Source organism: Oryctolagus cuniculus, chromosome 1 (genome assembly GCF_964237555.1).
Source record: "Oryctolagus cuniculus chromosome 1, mOryCun1.1, whole genome shotgun sequence".
Taxonomy (NCBI): Eukaryota; Metazoa; Chordata; class Mammalia; order Lagomorpha; family Leporidae; genus Oryctolagus; species Oryctolagus cuniculus.
Genome location: NC_091432.1, coordinates 172634491 through 172642146, shown reverse-complemented (window position 1 = coordinate 172642146; position 7656 = coordinate 172634491). Strand labels below are relative to the sequence as shown.

Genomic DNA, 7656 nt, shown 5'->3' with positions numbered 1-7656 from the left:
TTCTCCTTCTCCCTCTCCTCCTCTCCCTCCCTCTCCCTGTAACTCTGCTTTCAAATTAATAAAACTCTTTTTTTTAAAAAAAAAAAAAAGGAAACTGTAAAATCCATGGTTTAATTCTTGAGGTTAGGATACAGATCAGACTAAAAACAGAAGACTGACGAGGGGTGTGGTTTCTCAAATGGCCCTGAAAAGTTTCTTCCCCTTCGCACTGCTCTCAATTTGGCATCCCAGCTCATCTGACTTGTTCACAAGTCCTTCCATATGAGAAAAGTCCTCAGTGCTGATTGTGAATCACGTGGGCTGCTGCCATCCTTGTGTGATGCTGTTTTCTGGCACTTCTTCCTGGGGGCTGCTCTAGCAGGATGTAGCTGTGTCACGTGGAACTGCCTCTTTTAAAAGTGTGATGTTCATCACCTAAAGGCAGGTATCTCAGCTGGTTCAGTGCAAAGGCAAAGCATTTTCATTGCCCTGCCCGGCCCAAGGGCTCAGCACCACAGACAGCCCTATCAGCTCTTCTTTTAATGCTCCAAGATAGCTTCACAAGCACCAGACGTTTCTGGTAAGTCCGGGGCGATTAGGAGCCTTCCTGGTCAAGAGCAGCATCCTGGCAAGTGGACTTGGCTCTGCCTGGAAAGCTCTCATATAATGATAGAAAGAATGGAATAGTGATGACAGAGGACACAGCTGTTATGTGAAAGGACCGAGATCTCCATCTCTGTATTTACCTTAAATGACAGATGTCCAAGAAACACCATCGATAAGGGGAAATCCTACTCTATATTTAGATCTGTGGGATTGGTTTTGTTTTCCTATAACATAGCAGGAATGTGGAGCAACTAGGGAGCACTGGTGAAGAAGTGGGGTGACTGCTCCAATTGGAGTCAGAAAATGGGGATATTTTCAGGAGTTAATGGAAATTAAACTGGGCAGATATTTCATGGTTGTTACAACAATTCTCAGAAAAATATAGCATCAATTATAAAAACTTCCCTGAAGCATCAGAGTATTTTGTATGCTTGAAATCCTGCAGATGGTACTCACAAGTAAAACTGCATTGCATTTATTTGCAAAATATAGAAGACATTGCTAATGTATTGTAGGTAGCACATATGTGTCCCATTGAAATGAAAATGACAAAGTAACCACTTTGGATGTATAGAGTCAAATATGCTTTGGTTATTTATTTCTAATTGTGCATGGGGACAAAAAAATAGGACTTTAACTACTTCGAAAGGAAATTGAGCTACATTTAGAGTTTTCTGCTTAAGAGGTAAGTTAAAGGCAGTTTTTCTTTGGTAGTTTAAAAATATGTTAACTTGACAACTGTTTAGAAAAACAACCTAATTACTTGAATGTCTGGATGCCTTATTTTTTTGTCATACCTGGGAATTTTTGTGTTTTATGGTATGATATTCTGTTAGTTTCACACATCATGCACTGTCACTCCATCAGTGTTGCCCAAGATAAAAGCTTTATCACAACCCCCTCCCCCCCACCGTGGGTATAAACTGTGTCTTGCTTCAAGATGATTTTGGCAGTTTTTAGTCAATCAAAAGGAAATCCTTCTCAGTCCAACCCTCAGATTCCATTTCTGCTGTCCAAACAGTGTCAGCACTAACACCTTTCAGATTCATTTTTCTTTCATCTTCAGTTTACTTGGTGTTAGGCAGAGTGATGATCTTGTGACTTACTTAAAAACAAGTTTCCAGTATCTGTCTTCAAACTCCGAAATCGGAACTCCTCAATTTGAAGTCCAGAAATCTTAAAACTCCTCTGGTGACTATTAGGTACAGTACGTGTTTAGACCCTATGTCCTAGATGTTGAAATAATTGTGGCCCCTTGAGCCAAATTAACTAAAAGGAATTTAATTAAGAACCTTATTGGAACACTTACATTGAGCAAAAATTTAGACTATTTAAGGACTTAATTTCTGTAATAGTGAAGTCTCAAGAGAAAATAGTTTGTGTTTCCTCTATCAACATCATAAAAAAAGACTCAAACGCTTGTCTACAGTCTGCTTCCTTATCTTAAATTTTGAATAAACCTTGTGAAAACTTTTAGTAAAACAATGGCAAAACTTTTAGTAAAACGATGGCAAACAAGAGCAATTTTTATTATAAATTATGCTGGAAACCAAGGCTGCAAAATATCCGTCTCTGCAGTGCTTTATACATAAGTCTAACGATCTACAATCTGGAGATAAGTTGAGTGAAACAAAATATTCTTAGACTGACAAAATAGCTGGGCTGGCTGGGGGAGAGGGGTTGGTATCCTCTCTTTAACACAAAGACAATTTCTAAATAACAAATTTTAAAAATAAAAAGTTAATTTCTATACCCACCTACATAATTTCTGTAGTATTAGAAATTAGTCATAAGTTTTTTTTTCCTGCCTTAATCCCAGCCCATTGTGGTACTGTGGCTTTTGCCTTACCTTCTCCTGTTGATTTCCTACACCATGAATAGCATATGTGATGCCTCCTCCCATAAGTGGAGCTGGCAGTATCTGTCTACTTGACAACCAGGTTACCTGCTTCATGGTAGCCTCTGCTAACCATTGCTGGGTTTGCTAGCCAACCTGTAAGACTGGCATTATGACTTTCCTTGTCTTGGCTTAGAATCTTAGATTCTCTTTTATGGCTGATTGATAACATTCTCAGCTAGAGTATACACACACTTGTGCTTAGATTATTTTTTACCTCAAGTTTATCATTTAACCCTGTCTCAATTCAGCGTGTCATAGAGAATAAGACATGATTTTCAGTATCACCACTGACTGAAGACCCCAACATTCAGACCATGAAGCCATTTTAGAAGTTCTTGGATATCGAAAAGGAACCAATTTAACTTGAATCTACCCCTTCCTAACACACTCACACACACTAAGATTCTGTAATTTACCCTGAAAGGAATCCTCACTAGTTCAGATGGTCCATCTCCTATCTGTGCCTTCACATTTGTGCTTTGGAGTCACCACTGCTGTTTCTTGTGGACAAGATCACTCTGTTTGTGACAAATAAGAGTTTTTGACTTTGAAATATTTCAGTTCCTCTTTTGGAAATACTGGAATGATTCTAAATGATTATCATGATTATCAATGAAAGCAATAGAAGGGAAAAAGATACCAATATATTACTGGTTTATTTAAAAGTATGTTAAAAGTTGATAATGTGAATACTTATCTTAAAGGTGATTATTCAAATCATAATATATGCATTATGGATTTTCTATGCTAACAAGCCTTTATTTTTGTAATTTATGTATTCAGATGGCACAGATTCTGAAGCTTTCTATATTAATTATTCCAGATTATAGGAATTGGCCTTGAGTAATTAAACACTGGATTTTTTTTTACCAAGACTTGAATTTTGTAAGAATTCTAGTTACTTGGATTTGTATATAACATTGAAAATACAAGACAAATATTGCATAGCTCTATCAATACAAAATGTTATCAATTCCAGTCATGTGTAGTTCTTAGGAGAGATTCATTTTATTCTCCCTCACACTGCTTCTAATTACCATCTCATAAAAATCCCTTTTATTTTTCATTCATCTATATACATTTATGAAGAACCTAATGTTTTCTAGTCACTTTGTTTGATTATTAGGACATAAAGATAAAAAGCCATGGTTCCTGATGATCCACCTCTTCCCATATCCCCTATCCATTAGACCCTGACAACCACTATTTTATTCTGTTTCTATGAGTTCAACTTTTTTAGATTCCACTTAAAAGTAAGATAATGCAGTGCTATACTATATTTCTGTATTTGGCTTTTTTTCATTGAGCCTGACGTTCCACAGCTCCATCCAATGTATAGCATGAGTGGTGAAAGATGTTTTAATTAGATTGTGCTATTCCTTACATTATATATATATATATATATGTATATAAAATCACATTATATACCTTGAACATACAAAATTCTTATTTTTCAATTTTTTAAAAGGCATTGAACAAAAAGATAAAACAAATCTAAATGCATGGCAATAAAAAAATCCCTGGTTTAACCCATTGAGAGTATAGATTCTGAAGAATGAAGTTCAGAATCTTTGAAGGCTCAGAGGAACTTGATTAAAATAAACATACAGCATTAGAATACCCATATTGAATGACATCTGCCAATTAATGTTTCTATTAAAATCATGAACTATGGTAAAGCTTTTTTCTGTTGAAATGTTAAGCCCAAAATCTGAGTCTACTTGCTGTTACCTAACAAATGAGATAAGTTTTGCCAGGTTTGGAAAATAATCAGTCAACACCCAGCAAAGATCAACCATGGTTTTCCTGAGCTTTGTATTTCTGTTCTCTTGCTAATGTTAACCAGTAACTTCTATATTTTTGTACATTGAGTACCTTGACTATTTAGATTTTTATAAAGATGCTTAATGTATATGAAGGTACTTCAAAAGTTTGTGGAAAATGAAAATATTTTGGTGTGAAAAACTTATTCATGCATATGAGAAGTCTTTAAAACATTTAAGGAAAATCTGTATTGTGAAAAAATTGTGTGTAGATTACAAAAATTCTTAAACCAAAATGAACCTATCATCATTGACCATGAAATATTTGAAAGAATTAATTATTTAAAAGTCAGTTACAGGGAGACACAGAGATTGTCAATCTTCTGGTTCACTCCCCAGGTGGCCAAAATGGCCAGGGCTGGGCCATGCTAGGCCACACTGAAGCCAGGAGCTTTTCCAGGTCTCCCATGTGGGTTGCAGAGGCCAAAACACTTGGACCATCTTCTGCTTTTCCCAGGCCATTAACAGGGAGCTAGATTGGAAGTGGAGTGGCCTTGACACAATTGGCACCCATATGGGAGTCAGTATTGCAGGCAGTGGCTTTACTCTCAGTACTACAATGCCAGCCCCATTTTCCATGAAACTTTTTGAGGTCCCCTTGTAAAGTTTTAAGGATCTATAGATATTTATCTATTGCTATTATTTTATTGTATTAACCTACAGTGAGATATATTCTGTCAAAACATGTGTAAATAGAAGCAATTATCATTTACTGAGAGCTTGTTTGCCAGACAAAAGTCTTAGGCACATATCATAATCCTTCCCAAAAATATGAATTTATATTCTTTAGTTATCTTATATAAGTAAATTGAGGCTTAGTTGTTTTAAGTAACTTGACCAAGGTCATTCACTTTCTTTAACAATAGCAAAAAGGCCTAGTTTGAAGAATCATATAAGGTGTACTTAGCATTTATGGTTTAAAAAAAAAAAGTGATACACTGACACCTTTTTTCTGTTAGCTGAGAAAATTTCAAGGTGTGACAGCTATTTATAAACTTGGGAAGCAAGTCTCTAAAAAGACATTCAGGTTTCTTCCTGGTCTACAACTTTGACCAGAATTCTGTTTTTTAAAAATATTGACTTGAAAGCACACAGTTGGACATACTGAAACAGATCTTGGATCTGCTGGTTCATTCTACAAGTGCCACAATAGCCAGGACTGGGCCAGGCCAAAGCTAGGAGCCAAGAACCCAATTCTGGTCTTCCTTTTGGAAGGCAGAGGCCCTGGTGCTTGAACATGTTGCCTCCCGGAGTGTGCATTAGCAGGCAGCTGGAATGCAAAACAGAGCCATGACTCAAACACAGGCTCTCTGATATGGGATGTAGATGTCCCAGGTAACTCCTTGGTCTGAATTCCTTTCTTGTTTCTCTAGCATGTAGCTACATAAACTTTTTCCATGACTATCCAGAGAATGAATATTTTAGGCCTTATGAACCATACAGTTTTTATTGTAAATCCTTAACTCTGTTATTATAACACAAAAGCATTCATAGATACTATATAAATATATCTATATTCCAATACAACCTTTACAAAAACAAGTGTTGGGCTGCATTTCTCCCAAGGACCATTGTTAGCTAATTTCTGCCTGGCGGTTAAGGCTATAGCAATCCAAACAACTTTGCTCACATATATAAACATTTAAACAGTTTCATGATACATCATTTTACTTATATATAGAATATTACAACTGCCAACTGCTCTAATACATTACTTTTGGTGTGAAATATTAAACTATTGGCTAAGGATCAAATAAAATATAGAAGTAAAAATTCAGTTTTCCTTCACATTGTGTGGACTGCCCTGCTCACCACCTGGTGTGTGAAGCACTGCTTTGAGAAACACTGCCTTAGGTCCAGCCAAAGAGAGTGATTTGAAAAAATGAATAGTTGGTTAGCTTTTAGTTGGTATTTTACTTAAAATGTATAGTTTTCAGGCCAGCGCTATGGCGTCGTAGGTTAAGCCTGTGTCATTGGTTTTCCTTGTGGATGCCCAGTTCCTGTCCCTGCTGCTGCTCTTCTGCTCCAGTTCTTTGCTTATGGCCTGGGAAAGCCATAAAAGTGGCCCAAGAGCTTGGGTCCCTGCACTAGCATTGAAGACCTGGCAGAAACTCCTGGCTTTGGATAGGCCCAGCTCCAGCAGTTGTTGATACGTTTTGTGGCAAATTGTCATTCACCAATGGCAGTGGTCAGGTGAGCTGCACTGAGAGAAAGTTCAAGCCCTTACTACTACTGTCATGGCCACATGGTTAATGAGCTCATTCAATATGCATTGTCAGGTACATTAGCAGAGAGCTGGATCAGAAGTGAAGCAGCCAGCATTGCAGGAGGCAGTTTTGCCTGCTATATTACAATACCGGTGCTAAAAATCTTAGAAAAAGCTAGCTAGTTCCAATATTCCTCTATATAGATTTTTCTTGAGAGGCTCTACTACCTACTGACATATACTCTCTGGCTCTGCTATTTCATTAATTACTTCTTTACTATACCAGGGTTATCCATTCCTCTTAAAATCAAGATTCCCTTTTCAACTACATTGTGTCACTGCCATACAAATCTAAAAACTACACATCACAACACTGGCAATGCTCACCTATGTTTCTCAGTATTTTGTTGTAACATGTTGGGATGTAACAACACAGAACATTTAAAAGTGGTTGTCTAGTAACTATGTGGATGACTGACTTTTTCTGGCATGTCAACTCCTATGGAAAGAGTGAGAGTATTTTCAGTCTAAACCGTGCCTTCACAGGTACTTTACAAAGGCTACTTGTCTGTCATGGGGGAAGAGAAGCATTAGATGTTCAGATTATGCCATTCCAATTGTGGATAAAATCTAGCCAGCTTAGTGTTTTAACTCTCAAATGTGGTAATTCTGTTAATTCAATTAATGTTGCAAATTACTAGTCATGCAATTCAGTGTTTTTTGTATTTTGCCTGAGATTACAAGAGATAGATAATACTTCAAGCAGTGTCACAAAATGCCTCTGGATTGCAGTTTGTTCCTTTCACTGAGTAGTTAGAAATGTGAACTTGTCACTCTTTGACTTTTTTTTTTTTTCTTAACTGTTCAATGCATTTAAAGTATCTAGTCATCCCTACAGTCATTGAATTCCTCCTAACCTTCACAATACTTAATGACTACCTCAGCACTACACCCTGAAGCTTTGCCTCTAGTGGGTGACCATAGGCTATAATGAATAAGACCTTTATGCCTTTGGTACTAAAATGCCTGCAGTTTTGGATTCCTTCTTAAAATGCTAGGGACATTTTTCCTGTCCTCAGCCACAATGTAGTCAGTGAATGAATCTTAGAGTTCTTAGATGTACTTAAAGGTCTGGTACAATC

The 7656-nt window shown here is 36.9% G+C and overlaps 1 protein-coding gene across 1 annotated transcript in view; it reads left to right on the top strand.

Annotated features, from left to right (window-relative positions):
- Nucleotides 1-542: 542 nt before the first annotated feature.
- The window catches only part of PTPRD (protein tyrosine phosphatase receptor type D), a 1630925-nt gene continuing 1623811 nt past the window's right edge, over nt 543-7656 (top strand). The window contains exon 1 of the mRNA XM_070051957.1: nt 543-559. The gene's annotated coding sequence lies outside the window, so the exon portion shown is untranslated. The remainder of the gene's footprint in view (nt 560-7656) is intronic.